This window comes from Triticum dicoccoides, chromosome 3B (genome assembly GCF_002162155.2).
Source record: "Triticum dicoccoides isolate Atlit2015 ecotype Zavitan chromosome 3B, WEW_v2.0, whole genome shotgun sequence".
Lineage (NCBI taxonomy): Eukaryota > Viridiplantae > Streptophyta > Magnoliopsida > Poales > Poaceae > Triticum > Triticum dicoccoides.
The window spans coordinates 69918816-69945738 of NC_041385.1; the positions used below are offsets into that span (position 1 = coordinate 69918816).

The 26923-nt window shown below is 43.2% G+C and overlaps 1 long non-coding RNA gene across 2 annotated transcripts; it reads right to left on the minus strand.

Annotated features, from left to right (window-relative positions):
* Positions 1-433: 433 nt before the first annotated feature.
* Positions 434-5400, minus strand: LOC119274770. Of its 2 annotated transcripts, none has more exons than XR_005135311.1 (3): positions 5129-5400; positions 2413-2568; positions 434-659 (listed from the first exon to the last, which is right to left on the minus strand). It is a non-coding gene; the product is annotated as an uncharacterized LOC119274770 (long non-coding RNA). The 2 variants fall into 2 exon arrangements; XR_005135312.1 differs by lacking the exons at positions 434-659; positions 2413-2568 and adding exons at positions 3619-4704; positions 4874-4926.
* Positions 5401-26923: the final 21523 nt, after the last annotated feature.

Here is a 26923-nt window from a genome sequence, read left to right on the forward strand (position 1 = left end):
GATCTGGTTTGTATTGTTTCCTCTGGTATTAGATTTGTTGTCGTGGGCTGTGTTCGGTACGGTGTTTCTTGAGCAACGATGTCGGGGGGGGGGGGGCACCGTGCACCGTGGAGGAGAATGGCAGATTGTTGTTGGCTGGAGCTTCCCTTCAGGCTTAACTTACTGCTTTAGTTACCAACTTTGACAGAAGTAGATAGGATCGATGCACCCACCGCATAGAGCTCAATGAAGCTCGTCAATCCAGCAATACATGGCATCGGGTAGCGTCGCGACACATCAACCAACCACGCAGCCACCATTGTCTTACCTGCTCTAAGCATGCACTTAACGTTGTTTCAGATGGAATGCATTCAACATACATGGTGGAAGAGAGTTGCCCCCAGGCCCCCAGTACTGAACCACGACGTCCACAATAAGGAGATGGAGATCATCGTCCCAGGGGTAATCAATTTAAACTTTGCTAACAATATGCGTGCACTTGCCAGAGAGGTGCATTCAATACTTCCCTACTTGAGGGGATCGCATATACTAAATTAAAATGCAGTGATCACATAACAGATTATAAATTGTTTTCTTAATTTACACACACTGTACACCTGCTTTCCCAAATCGGCATTACCATATCACCGTATATCCAACCTTTAGGCGCAACACGCAACCTACAATTGGAGTGATGGTTCAGTAAGAAAGAACATTTAGCACAAAGAAAGATGAATTTTGAAAAAAAAAACTTGCAGTGAACACAGAAAAAATCGATGCTCGACTGACTACTAATACCATCTCAAAATATGCAAGATGCAAGATGCTTGACTGACTACTAATACCATCCAAAAATCAATGCTCAACTGACTACTAATACCATCTAAAAATAAGAGGTCAAACCAATCAAGTGAAAGACTTTTGAACTGGAATTAGACACATTGTACATCATCAATCATTAGGAGCTGGACCCCATAGAATCTTTTCGGCTTCAGTTGTATGATTAGAATTTGGCTTCAAACTAACTAAACTAAAGAGTTTTTTTCCTTGTCCACTCTTCTGTTGCTAAATTATGATCCATAAAGTTATAGTGCATCTTGGAAAGGTTATAATAGTTTTGGTTACAGGGTTGATGATATATCTATGGATATTATGTTGACTGATAGCCCATGGTTCATCTGAGCTCACTTTGGCGCGAATGCGGTGATGAAGGTTCGACCTGCAGTTTCAGATTTCCCTTATTCAGTGCAGCTTCCTTCGTGACGTATGCCACATGCTAATATCAACTTTCTCATTGTATATAAATTTTCAGGAGAAAAAAGGAAAAAGTTGATACGGTTTTCCTTGCAGCTCAATTTTCACACCCTTCCCAGGTTAATATTCACTGCTTTCTTTGGACCAACTTTATGCTGCCTTTTCTCTGCACACACCTCATCAAAACTGAACCAAGAGGTATCACATAGGTTTAGATGGCGCGTGTGAACATGGTTTAAGATATGATATTTCTTGGAGAGAGCAAACTAACCCTTTCAATTTCACGATCTATTAACTAAAATATTGATCGACGGCACATTCTGATGCTTCAACTTTGTTTTTGCCTTATTGTCACTTAATTAGGTAATATAGTAAGAAAGAATACTGAATGAGACTCGAAGGAATTTTGATGTCAACTCGTGATTAGCAGAACTTAAAATGATCTCTTTAGACAAGTATCAGATTAAAGAAACCAATATAGAACCATATTACATAGGGACTTAGCTGGAAGGTGAGAAAGAAATTACAATTGCTATTGGTGCAACAATACAAAATTTAGCTTAGCTATCTATCAGATTTCTTGACTCAAATTCCAGCTAGCAAAGACGAAGATTGAATCCCCAAAAATCCATGCTAAACCAAATATAGACTTGTTGATTTACCTCAATTGAATTATTTATAAAACATTATACGTGAACTTGTTTTAAATACATGACAAAATCTAGCTGAGCTAAACCTTCCTGGAATCTTATGTGGATTTTTAGAGTTTAGACCAAGGAGAAATGGGGAAATAATTCGGGACAGAGGGTAGTGCACACGGGAGCCTCAGAATAGCGGGTAGCCTAGCGATGTTTATAGGAAAAAGGTGGCTTTTGTCTCATCAGTGAGTTTGTTGCCCAATGCCCGTGCTACTGATATAATGTCGTTCATGACATACCTCGCCCAGTTCAAATTCGGGATGTCATCCAAATTTTATGAGAGCCACAAAATATGTTGGAAGAATAACTACGGATCAAATGGACCTCGAACTTTATCTCACCGTGAACACCACATCAATCACATTCTAACAGGAGGCGTCAGCCATCGCCAAGGCATCTCATGGAACATGGGGGAAACTCCAAATCGAACAGAGCAACACAAAAATAGGAATCAGGCATGAGGAAAGGGGAATAAGCTAACCTGGGTAATGGGATCAGCAGGCCCAGGAGGGTGCCACCATGCCAGTGGCCTCCACAAGAATAATCTTGCACACGATGTCGCCTCAAGCAATGGATCGCCAACACCAGAACCGAAGCACTTGTTGTTCATGGTTTCAGTTATGAGATATCCCGTGAACTGAGGTACAAATCACAAATAGGTCAGCTCATGAGCTAAACAATATAATCTTATCCAAGAAAAGATAAAATAGTTCGCAGCAACAAAGCTTTATTAAGTTCTTTACTAAGAAAGCTACCTTAGAAATTACAGCCCAAACAGAGAATAAATGGTTTAGAACAGGCATAAATCTGATCCATCTTCCATCATCAATAATAAAAACAGGAAATCTTGAAATCCTTGATCCAAACATCATAAGTCACAAAAGTCGAAGCAAACAGTGAACTGAAAATTACTCTGAAAAAAACTTTTCTTTTGTTGACTCTAAACGAAGCCCATGCCCTGTTACTCCATTCTTTTGTTGACTCTAAATGAAGCGTGATTTATATGTTCGATTACAGCCATGACTTGGCGATATTCTAAAGAATATAACTATAAGACCAGAGATAGAAAACTAACAGAGAATGCTGAGAATAGAGAACACCCGTAATATAGTAATGGTACAAAAGTTTGGTCGTAAGGTTGTGTGTGGCCGACAAGGGTGGCTCAGGGAGTGCACCATGCAGCAGCGTGCGAGCGCTGCGGAAGATGGGGATGGGAGGGAGGCGTTTGCGTGCGCATTTGGTGATCAAATGGCTCAGGAGGGGACCGATCTTGGGATAGGATCAGTCAACCAACATGTAGTAGTGACCTGACCGGAAAGGTAGGATTTGCATGAGCAGGTCAACAGAGAATTATAATGTCAGCATATAGCAATAAAACCAATGAGCACTATCAAGTTACCAAAAAGAGGGCGTTTACCGACAGCTTACCGTTAATTTGCAGTCGTACCACTCAGTTAAAATTAAGAATAACCACACCTCATTCAATTATGATTCAAACAACATGAACAATTATCCGTGAAGTTCATTTCTAAACTACGCGCTTATTAAGATAGGTGTTTACCGGTAATAGGGTAAAATGGTACATAAGTTTTAACTTCAGGATAGGTATTTACTGTATTTTTCAGAGATGGACACGCGGGTCACCCCATTAACTCAACAAGTAGATATATTAGCTAGCTATTGGTGTTCTCAGAAACCATAAATAGTTTAAACCGAATTATGTGTGCTTGTGCAGATAGTATAGATGTATGATGGATTCCTAGTTGCCGTGATCAATGATCAAGGAGATGCTTCTACATGCATACGCATAGAACTAAGCATTCATTCTTCTCCTTGATTCTATTCTCCTGTTAAGCTCTCAAATTTCTACACATTTATGATAGACAAATGTGATACTACAACTGCAGTTTATATTGCTGTATTTATATGCTTCCATACACATGCTATGAAGCACGAAACATGACAAGGAAAATACAAAGGATAGCCTAAAGCAAAACAATGGGGTTAACTAAAATTTACCTATTCTAAACTTGTTTCTTTCTGAACAGAGCATCAACTCAAACCACATATAGCAGTGAAGCAACAATGATATTTTCTCTAAAAATCCAACACAGTGCCACAGACAGCACACAACACACTTAAGTACAAAAAATCATCATTTTCCTTTGAAAGGGAGGGCGTTGGTTGGGTAATGTGTACCAAAAAATCATGCCAAATTTGAACGAAAGCCTGGGCAACCACTGAGACATAAAGGAGTCAGAGGGGAGGTAAGGAGGATTGGGAGTAGGTCATCTATGCAAGGAAGATCACGGGGACCAAAATCCTACATGAGACTGAAATGGAAAGGTTGCCCAAGGCAGACAAGAATCATCGGAATCATTTTCGAATCTAAAAATGGAATATAGACAGCAGTGACGATAGTTGTAGATGCAGAATTATGCTTAAGAGCACAACTGAAATCTATAACCGTCGTATTCATGTGCAGACATATCTTCATCACATCATCGTTTTCCAAGTATAGTTAATAAGAAATCCGATTCACATATGTCCTGGTCATCCCATTTATGCTGAATATATTCAAGGCACTTCTGTAACAATTTTTTTAAATACCCACTGTTATCTAATATCTAGTAAACTGGGTACAAAAGACGGAGGCAAGAAGCCCATGTTCTCTCAGATCGAGTATATCCCTGTCCTGAATGGTGTATCCAAGGTTCCCCATGTCATGTTTAAGTACGAATCACTTGTTTATTGTGACATGGACCACTGATATCTAAAATATATGAAAAGACCCATCAGGGCCCAGGAAAAATATGCCCTCCTAAAAGTAAAAGAATGTCCCTGCTATTTAAAAGAAGATTGGCACTAATAAGAGGCTAAGGAGAAGCAAAATAAGCAAAGTAAATGTCTGAAAAATAAGAGCAGAGCATCTTCGACATTACCTAGATACATTCAGAAAATCAAAAGCACCTGAACTAACAACTAAAACAGTGCCCTGAAATAGAATCCCAGACATGAAGCTATAAGCATAAATAACAACCAAGGCAAAATCAAAAGAAATAAAAATATGTGCATCACAAAATACTATTAGGAGATCAGGTCTACTGTACAAATATGAGGCAGCTGCCATACAATCTCTAGATGCGAAAGAGCTGCATTCATAACTATATATGCATTAGCAAGATAAATCACTCTACCGATTTGTAAGCAGCAAACCAGCTCAAATGTAGTCATCATCAGTAACTCTTGCTTCGATAATAACAGCCAACCACCATGTATATCCATCCATGATACATAAAGGGGGAGAAGTAAATTACGTTGAATGAGAATTAATTAATTGCCACGCGGCTGCAGCTGCCAAACATGCCACGGTTAAATACATGGATTTTGTCAGGGATCTGGGTACATGAAAATAGACAAAGTAACACATCAATTAGAAGGAGCCAAAACAAGCAGAGGTGGTCAGTGAGAATACCCGCAGGCACCCCAACAGGCTATAGACACCATGTCACCGTGACATGAGCCGAGACAAGGTGCCTAACATGAGCCGAGACAGGCCGGCGAAACTGTAACATGACGTGCAACATGTAAGAAAGTAAGCATCCAGGGAAGATAGGCTGGCAGGCCAAGCAACTAAATTAGAACACATACACCCATTTCTTGCACAGAGCAGTGCTTGTAATCCCTTTATTTATTTTCATTAACAAAGTGAGAATGCAGGGTTATTTTTTCATTAAAAAATGTGAGAATGCAGGGCGGAGAAGGATGAGGAAGCAACGATAGAAAGCTCTATTACCTCACACGGCCATTCGAACTAATCACCAGGAGACAAAAGAACATATTAGGCTCTAGGAATTAACACAACCTCTATTGCTTTGTTCATACACACTCAATTCTGAAAAAGGAAAACATAAGCTTCAGGAGCAAACAAATAGAATATGAAAACTGTATATATATACAGAGAAAACAAAAATAGGAATGCAAACTGTCATATTACTCCCAGGTGTGAAGAGCCAAAGCTATTTTCAAGCAGTATTATAAGCTAGCTCTAGATTTTACTCCATAGTAAACAGAATAGTTTTGTAAGGTAGCTCTAGATTTTATACGATTCAAAAAAGCAGCAGATGGACACATGATTGTACAACTGATGCATAGTCACCCTCTTCTTGGAATAGCCCACGGCTTATACATATAGATGAAAATTTCATCCAAACATGCCAGTGTTTTTAGGCCATTAAATGGAGAGTGATGCATTTTTTGTTTGTCAAGTCCCTATTGACCCACAGGGCAAACAGTGGTGTTTTACCAGGCCAACTATTTTTAAAATTTCACTAAACAGAACCCAACACCCAAAAGTAATAGAGGGACGTTCTCCTCATTAGCATACAGACTGCACAGAGGTGAGCTCTATGGACTCTACAACCAGCAGCAAGTGCAAGATGTGTAGTGTGTATGCCTAGTTGCCTACCAAGTTCTACTTCATTCTACTGGTCAGAACTCTCTAAGGCGTCCGCCTTGCCTTATGCCTTACCGCTTAGGCGGTGAGGCGCCCCCCAGCGCCTTGCCTCGCCTTACTGCCTTAAAAACATAGCTCATCAGTTACCTACGCCATCTCACAACGCCAAAAACATCCATTCATGGCAGAGAATATATCATCCACCACCGCAACGGAAAAGGAAACATAAACGAATTAAATGAGCATGTAAAGACAATAAAACAAAATTGTGCTTAAAAAGAACCAGGTCCATACGCCTTGAGATGGTTCAACAAAGCAGTAGCATGGCAAGGATCAAGATAGAACTTCATGTCACGCTATGGTCATGCATTACTGAAACGAAAAAAGGGACGTTGAAGATAGCTGACCTCAATGCATATTTTTTTGCTGAGGGGGGCAAGACTGCTACCAGATTTTGTTTCAGATTTCAGGTTTAACCATCCACAAAAGTAATTAGTAGTCTTAAGGTTCAGTTGCAAGCTCAAAGCTGTAATCACCACAAGATTGAGTGTATGTATAGCAGCTTAGTAAAGACAAACTGAGTATATGTATAGCAGCTTAGTAAGGCAAAATTACAAACATACATAGGTTGATCATGCAACGGATATGCCAAAAAAGATTGGCTTGTACATGAATTAATGGATATATACAGGTTGAGTACTTCAGTTGCCTACAAACACATAAAATGGACAATGAATATTTGCCTACTACAGCAAAACCTCATCTCTGTTTGCCTGCATATTGTGTTGGTTGCCTACAAACCAAAAATCGAACCGCAGGGATTCTGTATAGTTGACACAAACAAAATGCCTAAACTGCTTTTCTCAAGATCCCGTGACTGAAGGTCGTGGGTACCAAATTGTAATGTATGAGCATTAGTACCTCTTAGGTAGCACAGAAATTCGTTGGAACTTCAACAAGAGCGGAACAGAGGCGAATACACGGGCACATAAATTAGACAAATAAATGAAAGATAAAAATAGCTTTTCTGAATAATGTAGAGGCCCAGCCACTTGTTGTTGATCTTGCAAGATGTGTTGGGATCCCACAAGAATCAAATGCCTCAGGAATCTCCTCCCTGCATGATCCAGTGCCAACAAAATTCTGAGATGATGAACACAAGAGGGAAACAAAAAGGCGGCGGCCGTACTGTGGAGTGCAGCGGCCGCAGATGGATCGAGGACCTGGTGGTTGGATGGATGACGAGGACGCCAACGACGGATGACCTCAAGGCCAACCAACGGCTCCGGCGTCAGCCATGGCGGCCCGGACACCAAGGACAAGGGCGTCCTCCTCCCCAACCACCACTTTTCCTCAGGGGCCCTGCCCCTCCGCAAGCACCATCAAGACATGCCTGCTCTGATCTCCCACGAATCAAGAGATGAGCTCAGGTTACAATGCAAAGATGAGTAAACGATGAAGAAAAAGCTCACTTGTGCCAAAACTGACCTGCAGTTCGTAGACGCGGTAGAGACGCGATGGTTTCCCCGTCGGCCAGCCGCCCACACGCGCCCCCTTCATCTCTTCTCCCTATCGAGCCCGCGGCGCGCGTCTTTCCCGTCGGTCCACTTGCTGGCCACGCGTGCGGCTCCCTCTGCCCCGATGTGGGTGGTTGAAGCTCGCCAACGGGCGTCCCCGGACCTTCTTGGGCAGCGGCTTCCTCCGGGTTGCGTGGTCGTCGGACAGAGAGGAGGGAGGCGGAATGGCGGCGGCGGCGGCTCCAAGTGCCAGTCCACCCCTGGTGGGGATCTGCTTGGCACCCCAGGGACACGATTGACCTCCTCCTCTTTCCCTGCAGTATTCTTCTCAGGCCGCTGCACCTCCCTCTCCTCTGTCCTCTCTTTGTCCCTCCTCCCCTTCCTTCACTCTTCCTCATCTTCTATCTCCCGGCCGCCGTCGCCGTCAAGACCACCGCTCTTGCCGTGTCTTCAGCTTGCTGCACGATTTGCGACGAGGTGCGCGCCGGCTCGCGCGGTTGCTGCTCCTCTGCTCCTGCTGAGTCTGGATCGAGGCCGCTCTCCTCGGCTCGAGCTCCTCCCCGGGCTCCCTTTCTCCTTCCCTTCACCGACGGGATCCCTTTCTCCTTTCCCTGTCCTTCCATGGTGTCGTTGATGGCGAGTGGACGGGGAAGAGAAGGAAGGCGAGGTGGAGGGGAGGCTGCGGCGGCGACCACGGGCTACCAGGCAGGGAGGGGCGGCGGAAGAGGGGAGAGGAGAATGGGTGGGGCGTGGGGCTCGAGGCAGGAAGGGGATTGGGGGCTAGGTTTTCACCTCGCTCTCGGGTTCTCCCACCGTCGTGGCACAACTCACACACACCCGCGCCGTGACTGAAATGTTGGGCCCGTGTGCAACGATGGCTCAGTCGTCATGCACTGAAACTTGAAGCCACAATGTAAAGTAAAACCTACGGCCAGATCTTTGAGAAAGAGGTAAAAAGGAGCAGAATTTTGACAGCGAGGTGAATCGTGTGAACCGGATCCATCGCGCGATGCAAGTGCGCTAGAACGGCGGGTAACGTAGGAGGCTTTATATGTTAGATTATCATAGATCTAATCACGTGTCTTCTGTTCATCTTATGCACATATGAATCGTCCGTTCCGGATCGCGAATGAATTCATGGAGATGAGGACATTGAGACACCGATTGCTACCCCATGCAAGAATCGGGAGAATTCTTCAACGGAGATGGCATAAATACCGGGGACGACTTTGGCAGGTATGGGCATGGCATCGATTCCAGCCCCTGATGGTCGAAACCTTCGGCCGGCGATCACCGCGCATCAGCGGATTTGGACACAGCGCACTCCAGTGGGCTCGGTGATGCACGGCGCCCTCCGGTGCAGCGCGACCATTGACCCTGGCAAGGTCGTCGGCACCGGCACATGTGGCTGGCCGCGAGTTTCTCACATGCATACTGCGAGGCGGCGGTGGCCATCAACTGGCACGCGACGCCGCAGCCCTCCACCGGCGGGGAGGCGGTGCCCAGTGCGCTTGCAGCCCTCGGTTCTGACGCGGCCTCGACCCCGCGGCGTCCCGTTCGCCGTGAGGTGAAGTGCTCAGACGGCGCGGCCTCGGCCGGCGTCTGGAGACAACCAAACCAAGGAGGAGGCGGCTGTGGCCCACGGCTCCGATGTGGAGACAGCGGCCAGCGACCATAGCGCGTCGTTCCCAACCGTTCGCGGCGCAGCGCGCAGCACGCAGCTCTCCTCCGGCGCGGCTCGCAGCCCGATGGCACAAGCGGCCAGCGGCCGATGCGGTTCTCTCCGCTCGGCCATGGCGCAGCGGGCTCATTCTCGCGGGGCGCACCGGCTACGCTCCCCGGTCTCAACCTCGAGGCGCAAAGGCGATACTGCCTCCGGCAGGCCAGTGCACGGCGCGAGCACATCTCGGCCAACGACCGGCGTTTGGAGTGACTGCTCCATCCTGCATGGCCGCAGCGGCAGCGTGACCCCTCTGGCATCGCCCGCAGCATCTTCCCCGGCTTCCACCGGCTCACCACGGCCGGAGCAATGACCCGGCGCCAACGTACTCTACGTACCGGCGGTGTAGTGGTGTACAAAGCCAAAACGAATCTTTGATTCGTAACCACACAGAGAAAGCCGATGGTGCTTATCTCTTCGTTGTTTTTCAGTTTTCCCATCAAGATATTACTGTACAACGGCATTGTTTTGCGATTGAAATTAAGTTTTCTCGCACAACAGTACTGATTTGCGATTGAAAATTTTCTTTTCTCGCAAAACAATTTCATTGCGATACAACATCATCTCATTTAATTTGAGGTCTATATAATTCAAGTTGTTCACCTGAACATCAAGATTGCACCATCATTACTATTCATTATGATAGTGGTGTATTTCTGTTGAGTACGATGTATTTCGGAATGTATGTATCTCCATGTTCGCTACATGTCGAAATTAATACGTCTATTTGCAATTGAGATTTTTAATTTCTTGCAAATAAGAATGCAAAATTCAAAGTGATTTCTTCAAATTGATGTATTGGGATCACAGGGTAGTCATATAGATCCAATGTCTTCATAGATTATCAATGACTACTGTTGAAGTCTATATTTTGTCATTTTGACATTATAATTGCTTTACAAAGTGCTCTCCAACACATTTTATTAAGTCATGACATAAGACATTATGAGTGAGTATCTACTAATTTCATCAGATTATACTCTCTAGTGTTGCGAGATCTACTCCATTTTAGAGATTATCTTCAAGGTGTCATATTTAGCAATTTGAGGTTCACGCTAATGGTTTCAAAATAACTTCTCGAAATACCCATTGATTTTGCTAAGTTCATTACAACATCAACCATGATGGTCCTTAATTTACTGGTTGTAAATTAATTATTTTTGGTTTACCCATAGCGGTAAAATATGGCTATAGAATTTGAGGCATTCGCTCTCAATGGACACCACTGCCCTATCTGGGCCATGGACATCATGACCGCTCTTGTATCCCGTGGGATAATGCCTCTGGTCAGGATCACACCGCTAACAGAAAAATGGTGTCTTATATATCATAAGGCATTAGATTCAGATCTCGACATCTGATTATTCTATATCAGCAATTTCTGGGATACAATGAACCTCAAGGGCAAAAGTTTGAATCTTACTTCAACCTTCAATCCGACATCACCAGCTGTGACGGGACCCTATGAGCATGGAGAATGTGATGGTTGAATATGCCTCAACCGACATGTTTGGAGACTATGAATAGTCTTTCAATCTCCTGAGTGGTCAATATAATTAATGTACATTTATGATGTTGTAACAACAACATAAGTATTGTTGTCATCGTCATATATTGTATATCACAATATATTGTATCAGCACTTTGGTACAAATACATTTGTATGTCTATATATCTGACAGTGATTTTCATATTGAGAATCTTCATGTCTATATATAGATTTCTACGGGAGTCAATCCGATGAAAAATGATATGTGCCTTGTGGACATATGCACCACAAACTCTATACTCAGGGAAGTTTAATGTTTCCACTCTCATTGAGAGAAAGGAGATATTTTAAAATTGCTAGACGCGATGAGGTATTTGTTGGCTCAACTCGAGTCATATTTACTATCCCTGTGGGTACTCGAGTAACGTCGGGATGCTTTATGCTTCTCAGGTTTCACTCGTACCCTACTAAACTATGGAGGTATCTGTCAAAATAGTTTCCATAGCGAAACTTATGATGACAACAAAGAGGAATAACTTCTCTTTACCATATGCAATGGATATGGCAAGCACATTCTATGCGTATCATCTGGATTGTACTACACATATGACACAACCCGTAGCACATGTTGTGTACAAGATAGTTTTCCAGAGTGTCTTGTACATGACAAACTTGGCATACTCGCCTTGGTCATCGAGACATTGGGTTGAAACCAAAACTATCAGCAATTCCATTGGTTTATGATTATTATGATGCTAAATTCTAACAATATTTGGATTTTGTGTGCACTGCATATGACACAGGGAAGCTAATTTTAAGGATTGTGCACCTTAAAGTTTACGCTGAACCACTCAGACTCCTTGAATGCATCAAGTCGAGGTAAGTGGTTTTTCCCAACCATTGACTAGACTATTCAGGTATCCATGGTTTTTACAAAGACACATCTACATGATGGTCTCAAGTGTGCTTTATTCACACGAAACCATTGACTCATTATCCTGACATCGATTTCAAGCAAATCGAATGGATAGCATTTGCAGAATTCTCCTTGAGTGCCTTTTTCTATGGCCCTCGGATTGAAGTTTAGCAATTTGTCCTAATGTCTAGACTCAAAATGGTTTGGTAGAATCCCATCCAAAGAATTGAGCTCATTGCATGATCTTTACTTTGAAATTGCAACTTACCAACTTTACGTTGGAGTCATGGAGTTTTACACGCTCATGACCAAACTGCATAATTTTATTCCCCTCTATCTTTGATACGTGGAAATCTACCAAGTATTTCCTATCTGCGGTAATTCGGTTACACACCGATATCATCACCCCGACATACATCATTGGCCCCTCAACATATAGTTGGGATCTATGTGAGGAATAACTGTATTACCGTCAATACCTCAAGCCCCTCACATGGGGAGTTATTCAAGGCCAGTATGTTGATTCAATGAGGAATATTTCCAGGCATTAGGGGGAGAATTCAAGTACCATAAAGAATGCCAGGAAATTAGTGGAATGTTCAACACATTTCTGCCTCATATCCACGTAATCAAAGAGCTGAACCATGTGTTCAGAAGATTTGCAACATATTGCAAATAACCTGCCAGATTCATTTACTGACTATAAAGGTGTCACACAATCCTACAATCCTGCAAAGTATGCCTGAAAGAGTGGAGGTACCAACAAAATCCACTCCACTCCCCGTTCAAAGCAACAGGGGGAGATGTATGGCATAAGTACATCAGGATTCGGCTTCTCGCAAGCAAGGATATCAAGGCCTGTGAATCAGTAAATGCAAGTCAACTTCACGTTGGCAGACACCTAATGGGTAGTATACACCCAGTGGACGGGAAACCTCCACCAACCCAGGTCATAGTGCACACAATGACCGGGATATTGGAATACCCGACTTAGCCGCATTGGGAAATCGCAAGCAGTCACCTTGGGTAACGATATTTCCATCAACTCTATATTGATATATAGATTCTGGAGAAACATATAACCGGAAGTCTGCAATTGTCGACATACATTTCTCAACTAGATTGCAAAACCTTTCACATGATTCAGGTCCAAAGACCATGGCCATGGCAAAGTGTGAACAACACTCGGACTGAACTCAAGCAAAGGGTATAATCTAGGTAGAAATGATCTTGCTCAATAATGGGAAGGTATTCATAAGCAATACCTACACCAGTTTTCTTCTGGAAACAGAATTGAGAACAACGAGGTGGTGAAACAAAGAGCAAGTATTGTAGCAGAAGGGTTCACGCAGATACCCAACTATTCTCCAGAGATGGAATCTCTTTCCGATAATTTATTTCATTGGCAGTACAAAATCATCTATCACTGCAGTTGATAGATGTAGTGATTACATATCCAGGTGGATCACTAGATTCAGACATATATGATTGTTTCCCGATGGAATCTCAATTCTGAATCGAAATACAAAATGCAACATACATTGTGTAAATTAGTAAGTCACCATACGACTTATTGTTGTCAGTACATATGGTACAACTGACGTAGTGAGATCCTTATGCACAAGGGTTACTCCTACAACGATGATTATCCATGCTTGTGTGTCTGCAATGATGACACATGTAATCATCTAAATGATGGAGTTTAAAATGAAGGATTTGGGTAAACCAAAATACCGCTCGTTACTACAACTTGAGCACCTTCATTCATACATTATGGTTTACTATGTTATCTATATCCAAAATATATTGGAGAAATTCATTGTGGACAAATCTTATCCATCCATAACTCTCATGGTAGTTCATTCTCTAGACGTAGAGAAATATCGATTTAGACCAAGAGATGATGGAAATGAGATATTGGGACTCAACGTTCCATAAGCCATTGCATCCACCAAACACGATTGGTTGGTACTCAAGAATATCTTTCGATATCTCCAAGGCATCAAACATTTTGTCCTGGTTTTTCAGTTTCATAGAAATGTGAACACCGATATCATTGGATACATCGATCAGATCCCCACTATGTCAGATCGTAGACAAGCTTAGTGTTCCTACTAGGTGTGGTAGCCCTCTCATGAAGAGTCTTCGAAACAGACATCATGGCTACATCCACCAACCATTATCTCAAAGATAATTTTGCTTGTGTTGCCCGGATGCAAACATGTTACATAATAAGCAATATCACTATATTGCATATCTTGCAAGTCAAATCATGTGACTGATTTGTTCACCAAGTCTCTACCAACTTCTACATTCCGAAAATATGTTCATGGAATTGGTATATGACGGCTTCGGAATTTGCAAGAATCAGGGGGAGTATCTTCCTGAATTGTTCCTGTTAAAAGCATCATATTATACTCTTTTTCCCTTCATGAGTTTACTTTATAGGTTCTCATGAAGGTTTTTAATGAGATAATATCAACACAAGACCATATGTCATATTTTCTGTTTTCCCCACCGGTTTTTTTAAGAAAGTATATACGACATATTTATTGTCCTTTAATTCTATGGGTTTTTCTCATATTGAGTTAAACAGACAATAATCATTATATGTTGCATCATTTTCTCCTTATTTTTCCTACTGGGTTTGAAGGAGTTTTTGGCAACATATCAAACACCTCTATCCTCATTTTTCCCACAGGGTTTTGGAGGAAACTTTATCAAGATGATGTCTGCTCACAAGATCAAGCATTGATTAGGGGGAGTGTTAGAATTAATTAACCATGTGTTAATTATGGGATTAATCCATGCTTGTACTAACCGCAGGCAGTTGTAAACTGCCGCGTTGGTTCCTGCCAAACATGCACCTCCTCTGAACAGATACCTTTTCCAATGGTGTCCTTTCCCTTGTATAAATAGCAGATGCCATCTAGTAAAGAAGATAGTTGATTCATTTTTCCTCTCAACAGTAAGCAACGCATTAGTGTTTTCTAAAAACTGCCAACACAATGTTGGCGGTTTTTTGAAGAAAAAAAACGAAAAGTGGTGTTTTTTTGATTTAGGGTCCCCAATTGTGGTGGTTTTTCGCAATTTACTCCATATATGCGGGTGGGACAGAGACATCTCCTTGGTATGGATCACGTCAGAGCTGCCGATGAAACCAAAGGTGATGAGGAAGCTGCAAGGCAAAATCACGGCGGCGTTCCGCGGCAAGGAATTCATCACTGAGATTGATCTTGGGATGAGCGGAAGCTACATCAAGTACCTCGACTTGGTCATCAAGGAGATGTTCAAGCTGTACGCAGCAGCTACCATCTTGGTCCCTTCAGAGCAGGGCCGGTCTTGAGATTTCAGGAGCCCGAGGCGAAACTACAATCTGAGACCCTTAGTATAAATGTCTAACTATTAATCATCATTTTTAGATATAATTTTATCAAAGAAAACAATTAAGTGCATCAAAAATCCGTGTGCATATCATCCAAAATCAGATGTGTTGTCCACTACCTGATTGACATTTCAGGCCCCAAATGCATTCTTGCATTTATCGGAGTTGAAAAGCTTAAAGCAAAAACAGAACAACTTTTTGCGTGTTTTGAAAAAACTAACCATCTCCTATCACACACCTCTCCATTGCTCATTTTTCTTGAGTGTTTTAGCGTTTTTAAAAAATATCGTGAATTTTCATCAAACGGATATTTAGTGTTTTATTTTTTCCCTTTTAGGCCCCTTTTCCACTAATATGTCCCTGTCTTTGTTATCAAGACTACCCCAATTGGTTGGATCATAAATATCAATAGTAATAACCGGTTCCTCATCAACACTAGCAGATTGTCGTAGATGAGTTAAATATGGGCTCATGATCACTCACATTGTTATCATCCATGTTGATGTTAACATTTTCTTCTGTAAGAGTATGACCATCATCTTTCTGATTGACATTAGTCTGGTCATCGGCCAGAACTATCACCAACTCTTCTGGATTTCTTGAAGTGTAAATATTTCTCTTATAATATTTAAAAAGGGGTCCTCTCAATGCTTCTTTCTTCTCATCTGCCTCATTCTTCCTTTTTCCTTTATCATCACTTTCGAATGGATACTTTCTACCTGAACTTGAGATGACCCTGATGAAATTGAAAGGAACAAATAGTTATTAGAATTAACCCAAAGCTAATTAAAATATTAGATTTAAGTACGGAAGATCATCTAATATGATGACAAAATCTGCTAGGGCATAGTAATTAGTATACTATCTTCTCTCTGTAATCTAATCTGCCTATGTGTGTGCAATGATTCGAGCGTCCTATCAACAATTCCCTGTTAACCTGTTTGACCGATCGAGAATTTGCAAATCAGGATTAGAAAGAAAAAAAAACAGGGAGAAGAACAGGCGAGGGAAGAGGGCGCGACGAGAAGTACCTGCCACCGCAGTGAGGGATGCAGAGTTGAAGCGGAACAGGCAAAAGGTCAGGGAAGGACCGAATGATCCGAAGTTACGGGAGGAAATCGTGATTAGTTTCTTTTAGACAAAGAAAATCGTGATTATTTTTTTTCAGAGAAAGGAAATCGTGATTAGTGAATCGAACGATTTGATTCCTTTCTTTTGAGGAGAGAACGATTTGGTTCCTGCCCAGTCTCCACGTACTTACGTGCAAACATGGGCTAGGCCCATCGTATCTATTTTTACTTCCTAGGCATAGCACGCAAGAGGCTGAGCTGCTGGGGAGCTCATAGTCAGCGCTGCAGGCGCCCGTTAACGAGCTGGCGCCTGCAGTGTCGCTGGCATGGGCCGGCCCAACGCTCGTTTGCAGTGGGAGTTGTTCGCTTTTGAAGTAAAAAAGCAATAAAACCTGGGACGTGGAGTTTCTACACCCAGGAGCAAATGCTCCTGGTGTGAACAGTAAAATATAAAAAATTCAAAAAAATGTCAAAAAATTCTGATTTTTTTGTGGCATACTTATACAAATGTTTGTTGTGCACGTACATCGTGAAATCACATTGGTAGAAGGTGTGGTAAAATAAACAAAATCGATGCTCTGGAAATGTTACTAACAAAAGAATTTTAGAGCTCTGATTTTGTTTTTTTCGGCACGACTTCCACGAATGTGATTTCGTGATGAAAATTTTCATGCACAAGAAACACTTGTGAAAGTATGTCACAAAAAAATTCTGAATTTTCTGATTTTTTTTCATTTTACTGTTCACACTAGGAGCATTTGCTCCTGGGTGTAGAATGGTACTTTTTCATAAAACCTGAGGATAGCTGGGGATTCGAACTCTGGATCGCTTTGTTGCAAGTGCACCACACTAACCACCAGAACAAACTAACTTTGTTGTCTTCTATAAGAAAACAATTCTAGTTAACCTTTTCGTGAAGTAAAACATTAATATATACTCAACATAAATTATCTCAAAAAAGAAAACGTAATTTTGAAAAAAAGTTCATCAAATTTTAAGCAAAAGTTCAAAAAAATGAAAAAGGTTCATCGATTTTCAAGAAAAAGTTCATTGAATTCGAAAAAAGTTCACCAAATTCGATGAAAAGTTCATCGGATTCGAAAAAAAGTTCATCGAATTCAAAAAAAAGTTCATTAGATTCAAAAAAAGTTCATCGGTTTTGAAAAAAGTTCATCAAATTCGAAAAAAGTTCATCGCATTTAGAAAAAGTTCATCGAATTTGAAAAAAGTTCATGTAATATGAAAAAAGTTCATCAAATTTTAAAAAGTTCATCGAATTCAGAAAAAGTTCGCCAAATTTGAAAAAAGTTCGTGTAATCTGGAAAAAGTTCATCGATTTTAAAAGAATTGTTCATCGAATTTGAAAAAAGTTCTTGTAATCTGGAAAAAGTTCATCGAAATCAGAAAAAGTTCATCAAATTTGAATAAAGTTCATGTAATCTGAAAAAGTACAACGATTTAAAAAAACATGACATTCTTTAAAAAAATCACGCATTAAAAAAGCAAAGAAAGAAAGAAAAAAGGGGAAAACGAATAAAACCGTCAAGAATTCGCGAACCAGAAAAAACAAAATAAAAAGAAAGAGCGACTTAACTTAGCACACAACAAGCGCGATGTCGTAGTGGTTAGGAAATGCCGAGCTGCTGCCTGCTGAGCGCTGCCGCTGACTCAAATTTTCTTTCTCGCTCGAAGACGGAAGACCTGGGAGGGGGCCCCTAACTTTTGGGGGCCCGGGGCGGCCGCCCCGCTCGCCCTGCCCCAGGTCCGGCCCTGCTTCTGAGAGCACCAAGGCCTGCGAGATCAACGGGGACGTGCTGCCAACCAAGACGAGGGTGATCATAAACTCCTGGGCCATCACGTGGGACCCCTAGTACTGGGACGACGCTGAGGAGTTCAGGCCGAAGAGGTTCAAGAAGCTCGCATGGACTTTCATGGCGTCTACTTTGGGTACACGCCTTTCGGGGCCTCCAGGATCAGTAGGTATGTGATGCTAGCAAGACGAGGGTGATCATAAATTCCTGGGTAATCATGTTCGACACCAAGTCCGAATGACGCCGAGGAGTTCACGCCCGGAGAGGTTCAAGGGAGCTCGCATGGACTTCCATGGTGTATTCTTCGGGTACACGCTGCAGAGCAAGGATGGCATGTACCTGAAGCACGAGTGTATGATGGGCTGATGGCCCAGCAGTTTATGATCACACTCGTCTTGACTGGCATCACGTACTCATTAATCTTGCAGGCCCCAAGCAGCGTGTACCCGAAGCAGAATTGACCAAAATTGCTCCAAAATCTCAATTTCAATCTATGTATTGCCATGTACAAAGTTTCCCCAAGCAGAGCGTAGGCGCCAAAGAAGAACGAGAAGAAGCCCCAAAAAAGCAAAAAGGAACACAGCAGAGCATAGAACACCAGACAGCAGAAGTAAATGATCTCATCTGAAAAAGTGTGAGAAAGGAACTATTTACCTGATACGAAAAAAGATAATTCCCTATTGCAATAAAAGAAGTTATTGGGGCAATACAGGGGTTTATGGTAACCTCATATAATCATGTGAAAATCTCAAAGCATCTTTGCTTGATATACTCTTCAGGTGATTTGCCAAAATTAGGTGCGCCATTATGCTTGGCAAACTCAACAATCCGCTTTCTATAGTTCATTACCTACTACGGTGTTTGGCAAACAGAAAATAATATGTAGTTGAGGGCACAAGTGTACGTCAAAGGGGATCATAAGCCAAAGTATGTTTAATAAATCACCACAGAAAAGCACTAACCTGAGTGTGCAAACAGAATTGTTGGCGATTGGAATGGGCTTCGATGAAGAACATTTCTGATCGACAATTTTAGATCACCAGGCAACCTACCCTTCTTAGGGAAAAGTGGCCACGAGAAATCACAAATTACTTATAGCTTCCTCCAGGCCCCTGACATAAATACAACACCAAAAGCAGTGATAAATGCTTCCCCCTTGAAGTAGTAAGGACAACTTACCATATCTATAAACTTTCTTCTCTTAAGCTCATCTCCAACATAAATTCTCTGAAAACAAATACACCAAAGATGGATTTTTACCTTTTTTGGAACTTTAGCACTCCAAATCTTCAGCCAACCATTGTGTACTTCTACAGAAGAAGATGTTCCACCTTTTTTTATCCATGTTAATAATGAGATCTTCTTGTCTTTTCAGCTTGAACACGGAAGGCCTTGTATGCTTGTAGCAGCTTGGCAGTGACGCGGCTCGGGTGCGGACGCGGAAGGCTTCGAGGCCACATTTGGGCATCATGCACACCTCCTAGCACTCATCCTCGTCGAGCCCCACCAGCGGCTCCATGGCGTAGATTGTATGATCTACTATTGTTTCTTTTCGCATGACCAATTCAGTGTACAACGCTCCTATAGATCGGGGTCTCCTTCCACGGCGAGAAGGGCTGCCTTGAGGGCCTGGACTTTGTTAGAATAGGCCAGCGACTTGGCCCTCCGCCGGCCTAGATCGGACATGATGAGGATGATGGACGCAACCCTGCTTGGTGCTACTGTAGATTTTGTTGGGAAAATGCAATGCATCCCACTTCAGATGGTTCATTTCGCTCTATAATAGATGGCCCAATATGATTGAATTGATTAATTAGCACTTAGCAGTCACTAAATCATGAGAAATAACATTGTTCTTAATCGATAAGAATAGAAGAGAATTACTAACCTTCATATTAGAATTGATGAAGCGTTTCTACTCTCCCGAAGGAGAGCCGCGTATGTATATTTATTGAGGCAGAAATCCTTGCCGTAGAGTACAAGAGAAGGGGAGACCGAACCGGTCATTACATCGAGGGAGAGATAGATACAGATACGAGGGAGGATAGTTAAGATTACATTGCGTGAATAACTTAAACTCTAACACCCTCCCTTAATCTAAACTATCCTATGTTGAGATTTCTCTTGAATTCTTCAATAGGCTTGACCGGCAAGGCTTTAGTGAACCCATCTGCTATTTGATCCTTGGATGGAATAAACCTTATATCCAACTTCTTCTCTGCCACTCTTTCTCGAACAAAATGAAAATCAATTTCAATGTGTTTGGTTCTACCATGAAACACTGGATTAGCAGAAAGATAGGTGGCTCCCAAATTATCACACCATAAACATGAAACACGATGTTGCTTAATTCCCAACTCCTTGAGTAGCGATTCTACCCAAATTATTTCAGCAGTTGCATTAGCCAATGATTTGTATTCAGCTTCGGTACTTGATCTTGACACTGTGGCTTGTTTTCTGGCACTCCAAGAAATGAGGTTTGACCCAAAAAATACTGCAAATCCTCTAGTTGACTTTCTGTCATCACTACATCCTGCCCAGTCAGCATCAGAGAAAGCACTGACAAGTGTAGAACTGGAACACCTGAACTGAAGTCCCAAGTTCACAGTGTGTTTGATATATCTTACAATCCTTTTGACAGATGTCCAATGAGTGGAGGTAGGAGCATGCAGATATTGGCAAACCTTGTTTACAGCAAATGATATGTCTGGCCGTGTCAAAGTCAAGTACTGTAGGGCTCCAACAACACTTCTATATTTTGTACTCTCCTCTTCATTAAGTGGTTCTCCCTCATATGCTGAAAGTTGTTCTGAAGAAGACAACGGTGTAGGTGAAGGTTTGCAATCCTTCATTCCCTTACGAGTTAGAAGTTCAGTGGCATATTTTTCTTGATTCAGCACTATGCCGTCTTGAACCTTCTTAACTTCAATGCCTAGGAAGAAGTGAAGATCACCAAGATCCTTCAAGGAAAACTCTGAGCTCAGATCGTGCAAAAGAGCATTAGTGGCACTTTGTGAGGAGCTAGCAACTATGATGTCATCAACATATATCAGCACAAAAATGACAGTATTTGCCTTGTTGTAAATGAAGAGAGATGTATCAGCTTTGGATGCAACAAAACCAAGACATTTCAATTGTGAGCTCAACCTAGAGTACCATGCTCTAGGAGACTGTTTCAGACCATAAAGAGCTTTATCAAGTTTGCAAACATAGTGAGGTGTTTGTTTGTTTTCATACCCTGGCGGTTGCCTCATATAGACCTCCTCTTCCACAACACCATGCAAAAACGCATTCTGAACATCTAGCTGTCTGAGGCTCCATCCCTTGGAAACTGCAATGGCTAGCACAAGTCTTATGGTAGCAGCTTTTACAACGGGACTAAAAGTATCCTCATAATCAATACCATAACGTTGCTTAAAACCTTTCGCAACGAGACGTGCCTTGTACCTATCAATGGAGCCATCTGCTTTCCTTTTGATTCTATAAACCCACTTGCAATCAATAATATTTTTTACCTCTTTGACTTGGTACCAAATGCCATGTCTTATTCTTCATAAGTGCACCGTACTCTTCATCCATAGCCTTTTTCCACTTAGCATCTCCAAGTGCATCACTCAATCTGGTTGGTTCTCCTGAAATACATAGCATGCCATATGGAACAGTACCATCTTTTCTTATTTTGGGATTTTTAATACCTTTTTGTAACCGGGTCATAACCCTCGAAGTAGTGACGGGCTGTGATTCTGGCTGCACAGGGAACTGCTCAATATGACCAGCCGCAGAAGATCCAGAGGATCCTTCCAATTCTGCAGATTGTGTAACTGCAGGCGATCCTGTAGCCATCGGTGTGGCCGAAACTGAAACACAGCCATCCGCAAAAGATCCCATGCTTGCTGTTGGCTGCATGCACACAGGCAGTCACGTCGCTGCTTTTGGCTGCATGCGCGTGGGACGCCCGTTTTCCCGTGACGACGCGGACGACGCGGAGTGGCTCGCGCTCGCTGCCGCCTGGTCCGCCTGACCTGGCTGGCACCCCGATGGCGCCCGATCCAAGAGGGATCCGCGCGTGCGATCCAAGGAAAGCTGGCGCACTGGCGTGGCAGGCGCAGCCGGATCTTCCTCGTGTTCCACGCCGGCTTCTTCTTCTCCATTGACATGAAATAACAGATCGTTGTGAGCCAAATTTTCATGATTTTGATCATCTCATGTGTTATTTTCTCCGGGCACCTGCACAGGCATAATACTAGGAGCAAGAATATTGTCAGATTGGTTAGCACAATTGTTATCACCCCCTTGATCAAAATCTGGAAGGAGATGAATTTCTTTTCGAAGGAGAGCTCCGGCATTAGGATGAAGGGACTCGAATGGAAAAACCGATTCATCAAAGACAACATCTCTAGATATGTAAACCCTGCCAGTGGAGACATCAAGACACTTGACTCCTTTGTGCATAGGACTATAGCCTAGAAAGACACATTTTTTTGAACGAAACGCAAGCTTGCGTGTATTGTATGGCCTAAGATTTGGCCAACATGCACAGCCAAAAATACGAAGAGATGTGTAGTCTGGAGTAATACCAAAAGTCGTTTTATAGGATTCTCAAATTTGATAACTTTGCTAGGACGAATATTGATAAGATATGTGGCAGTAAGGAAAGCTTCATCCCAAAATTTGAGAGGCATAGATGCGTTGGCTAACAATGATAGTCCTACTTCAACAACATGACGGTGTTTTCGTTCAGCAGAGCCATTCTGTTGGTGAGCATGGGGACAGGAAACATGATGTGAAGTTCCAATCTTTTGAAAAAAGGAATTAAGTTTCTCATACTCACCACCCCAGTTGGTTTGCATTGCAAGAATTTTGGAGTTCAATTGGCGATCAACAAGATTCTGGAAATTGCTAAATACTTGAAAAACATCGGACCGTTTCTTTAGCAAATAAATCCAAGTGAACTTACTATAATCATCAATAAAGCTTACATAGTAAGAAAATCTACCAACTGAAGTAGGGGCTGGCCCCCACACATCTGAAAAGATAAGTTGCAGCGGAGCAGTGGATACACTAGTAGAGATGGGATAAGGCAATTGATGACTTTTAGCTTGTTGACACGCATCACAAACTGACTCAACACTAGACTCATAAGGAAGTTTATTTCTACTAAGGACATGCTGAACAATGGTTGAAGACGGATGACCTAAACGACTATGCCACTTTGCCGAAGATGGTTTAGTGACACTCCAAGCTTGTTTATTTGACCATGATGAAGAAGATGATGATATGAGTGGGTAGAGGCCTCCCTCGCACTTTCCTCTAAGAATGACTCTCCTCGTTGCCAAATCCTTGATAACAAAAGAATAAGGATAGAATATTATGAGAACATTGTTGTCAAGAGTGAAACAATGAACTGAAACAAGATTCTTAGATGCATGAGGAACATGTAAGACATTATTTAGATGCAAGTTTTTCTCAGGGGTTTTAACAATTGAGTTACCAATGTGAGCAATTTCCATACCCGTTCCACTTGCCGTGTGCACTTGGTCACCTCCGTGGTATCTTTCTCGCATCGTCAACTTGTCAACTTCCCCTGTGATATGCTCGGTAGCACCAGAATCTGCATACCAATTTGTGTCAATCCCGTAGGAGTTGGTGATGAGGTTGGCCTTCTTCTTTTCTTCACGGTCCTCATCATAGCGGTGCCAGCAGGCCCTTGCGCCTCCGGGGTGATATTTGTAGCAGATTTGACACTCAGGATAATCCCCTTCATGTTGTTGCTGTTGCTGTTGTGGAGGTTGACGTTGTTGGCGTTGCTGATAGCCGCCTTGCTGATAGCCACCTCCACCACCGCGAGAAGGAGAGGGGGAGGCACGATCGCCGCCGCGGCCGCGCCCTCTACCGCGAGCCTATCCGCGGCCTCTATACATGGCGTTTGCAGATGATCGAAAACTTGATGGTCCGTCACCCAACATCTCCATCCTTTGATCGAAAGCTGAAATCTGAGAGAAAAGATCATCAACGGTGATCAAATTTTTTATGGCGCCGACTGCTGCAACAATGGGATCATAGTCCCGATCAAGACCGGCGAGGATGTAGTCGACCATCTCGCCGTCGGTCACTGGACGACCAGCGGCTGCAAGCTCATCTCCGAGACTCTTCATCTTGGCAATGAAAGAGTTGCTTGACATGTTGCCCTTCTTGGTGTTGGAGATGGCAATTCTCAGATTGGTTATCCGAGATTGGGACTGCGCAACAAACAGTGTGGTAAGAGCAGTCCACAGATCATAAGTACTTTCCTTACCAATGACTTGCGCCAAGATTTCTGGGGTGAGCGAATTCAACAGGTAGCTCAGAACCTGTTGATCTTTCGCTAGCCACGGGCCATACAGAGGATTTTGCTCCATGGTCGTGGTCTTGTCCGCCTTCGCGACCTCCACCGTGCTTGGCGGTGCGGCATCTGTACCATCGAGGAGGCCGGTTACTTGCGCGCCTCGCAGCGCTGGCATCACCTGCGCTTTCCAGAGAAGGTAATTCCCTCTTGCGAGCTTTTCTGATGGAGGAGCTCCGAGGTTGAGGGCGACGGCGCTAGAACCAGCCATGGCGATAGGGTTTGGGTTTCTGTTCGCTGGATAAAGAGATCGCTAGATGATGGGAAGAGGCTAGGCTCTGTATACCATATTAGAATTGATGAAGCATTTCTACTCTCCCGAAGGAGAGCCGCGTATGTATATTTATTGAGGCAGAAATCCTTGCCGTAGAGTACAAGAGAAGGGAAGACCGAACCGGTCATTACATCGAGGGAGAGATAGATACAGATACGAGGGAGGATAGTTAAGATTACATTGCGTGAATAACTTAAACTCTAACACTTCAGACTCTCTGTGCCATAGCATCACTATATGACCTCAGAAGAAGCAGTAAATTGGACTACAGGAAGCATACCACGGCCATGAGGTGCAGCCCATACACCACCTCATAGCAAACATCCGCCACCCCGTGGATTCCTCATGAAATCAAACTATGAGCTAACTGTGAGTATCTTTTATCTTAGCCTCATCTCTGAGTATAGATATAACATGTACTACCTCAGCGTTGTCTTCCTGGTTAGGACAGATCACTGCATGAAACATCACACATGATTAATCAGTCAAAAAGGACTATCCGAAAATACACCAAAACATTGTAGGATTGGCTAATAACTTTCTTTCACGGGCCGTGCATTCCATGAGATAAATCCAGATTATAGCACAAGAAACAATCACAGGTTTCCAACTTCTAAGGGCAAGATTACCAACTTTTAAGGGATGGAAACCATCAACATCCTTGTCTAGGCTAATGCCGGTAAGAATATTTTCCATATCCATATGCTGATTTACACAATATCATCATATAAAAAGAAAGCTTGATGATGCATTATACCAGCAAAACATGGACATAAAAAGAGTTGAATCTTGACCAACATATACTGAAAACAAAAACTCAAATCAAATACAACATTATACCAGCAAGTAGCATAGATACACGTCATTCTGTAGCTAAGAATCAATTAGAGAGAGAGAGAGAGTTGTTTTCAGTGCATCAAAAGAGGAACTTTTGGTGGCTGCTCTCCATCAAATATCAATGGAATCTCAATACTAATTTGAGAAGGGAGAGGAACTTACAGTGGCTGCTCTGCATCAAATGTGTCGATGCAGCACATGTTTTTCATCTTACCTAGGGACTTGTCCCATCGGCTGCCGTCCAACAGCAGCAGTAGCACTACCGGAGCAAGCTACCACCGGGCCTCCAACCCAGCCCCGCAGGATCTCGCCGCCCCTTCCTGAAGACTCCTTCCATTCCTTCTTCCTCCCGGCTTTCTCTCATCTCTCTCTGGCAGCACTCAAGAGAGCTGCTGCAGGAGACGGGCACCACCAGGAAATCCCTGCCTCTTCTCGCGCCCTCTCCTCCCTGCCTCTCCTTCCTTTCTATATCTCCCTCCCCTGTGTCTCTCTCAGGTGCAGCGCCACCATATCCATGGAGATACTCCGCCAGAGCTCCCCATCTCGGTCGGAACCGGCGAGGAACGCCGCCGCCATGAACTTCGGGTTCGAACCCCGCCGCCTGACTGTCATGTCCTTGGTCCATGACTTGTACCAGCATGTGTCCGTGTGTGGGTTCGGTGTATAGGAATGGGGCCCAGAGGGCAGTGTGTGTGAGAACGGCTTTAAAGGCCAGGACCTTGTGCTTCGAGGGGCATGTTGATGAATGTATGTTCTAAATCCCCATCTCGTGTTCTTCTGTTGCTCATCCCCTTTCTCTGATTTCTCATCCCCAATTCCCCAAATTACTCTAAAGCTACCCAGATGCCGAGCTGATTTGTGCGATCTCGATCCCTCAACGATCGGGTCGTGACAATTTGGTAATCAGAGCCAGTTGATCCACCCAAAAAAAAATCATTGCCCCGTGATTTGTTTGTCCGCTCGATCGGTAAAATCCATCGCGTCCGGTGCGGTTTCTTCCGAGAGGCCGCTCGAAATCCGCCGCGGGGTCGTCCCAATCATCTGCCCAGACCACCACTTCCGCTCTGCCATGGCCGCGAACACCGGCGAACTGAAGGCGCTGCTTGAGTCCCTCCTCATCAGGTTCGATGAGACT